This window comes from Austrofundulus limnaeus, unplaced genomic scaffold (assembly GCF_001266775.1).
Source record: "Austrofundulus limnaeus strain Quisiro unplaced genomic scaffold, Austrofundulus_limnaeus-1.0 Scaffold379, whole genome shotgun sequence".
NCBI classification, from domain to species: domain Eukaryota; kingdom Metazoa; phylum Chordata; class Actinopteri; order Cyprinodontiformes; family Rivulidae; genus Austrofundulus; species Austrofundulus limnaeus.
In genome coordinates, this window is record NW_013952781.1 from 355,149 (window position 1) to 356,459 (window position 1,311).

General features: G+C 39.6%; 1 protein-coding gene across 1 annotated transcript in view; it reads left to right on the forward strand.

The window, feature by feature from the left end:
- Positions 1 to 1,311, forward strand: part of fbxo8 (F-box protein 8) — a gene marked incomplete in the record, with an annotated part of 19,555 nt that overhangs the window by 1,788 nt on the left and 16,456 nt on the right.

Consider the following 1,311-nt stretch of genomic DNA (forward strand, 5'->3'; position numbering starts at 1 on the left):
AAAGATGAACTTCATTAGTAGACAACATTTTATATTTGACACTTTTAAAGATGGAATATTTTCTGATTTGGTTCATGAGAGGATTATGTAGGAGGGGAGCTTAAGGTGGCGTTAAGCTTCTCCTACATCTCTCAYACACAAGGTTATGAGGAAAGTTTTACCAAGGTATTTCTCATTACTTTTAATATCTTGATTGTGCGAAGTGAAAAGTGACACAATAAGTGAATGTTCAGACGAGTTCAAGTTGATTCATAAAAGACTATGCAATCATTTATTTACACAAATTGAACAAATCATAAGTACACTTAATTGTGGTTATTCCTATAAAAAGTGTCAAAGTTAAATGAGATCAAATCCGCATCCGAATTTCAATTCACATCAACTCAGATTACTTATATAGAACAGCAAAACGTCAGCTCTGATGTTAACAACCAAACAATTTTACTGGCACTTTCAGCTTAAGTTTTGGCAAATTAAGAACAAGGAAAAGGAGGAATGTAAGGTTAGTAGGTTACTACTACTTTTACTTTATCAAAGTGTGGTCAACCGGATCAGCAGGTCCCTTCTGCGCTTAGTTTCCACAAGACACGTCACCCCGAACACGTCAGCTTTACCTGGTGGTGGCTTCTTGAGTCACCCCTGGGTAGGAACTGTCTTACCTCCTATCAGTCAGGGAACTTTTTATTGGCTCGCTTACTGGTCCTTGGCGAGTAGGTGTTTTTCAGGTAACTGTTCGTCTGTTTCAGTCCAAGCCAGAAAGATTCCAGCTGTCATCCGGTCCCTGGTTTTCAAAATAAAATCTCCCCACGGGAGGTGAAAACACACTTTAGAGGCTTGAAGCCTCGGGGTGGGACCGCTGGCAGCGTGCGGTGCTGTTAAGTCTTCCCTAGTTGGCTCATGGGATCAGACTTAAAAGCCAAACTGAGTCCTCCGGAGAGAAACTCAGCTTTGTCTTCCTCGGTTGAAGTCAGGAGTAAGAGTCTGTCACTCAAAGCCATCTGGGTTAGTAAAAGAAATGGACAATCTTTGGTTCCGCCCTCAGGCTTAGAGATGAGTCAGGGAAAGAAAGATAAAAGATTTGCCAGCGGCGCCAGCTCAAGGTTAAAATTCCATGGTTGTTCACAAGAGATGATAACCTCTTTTCAGCTTTCTTCTGATAGACTGTAAGAGAAATCACTACAGAACATTTATGATGATTAATTAACATTTCTGTTTATAATCAGTTCTGAACCTTCTGTTAGTCCAGATAAATGAAAGATTTTCTCAGGAAAAATCCACAATTATATTACTGTGTTCACAGTAAAATAAAAA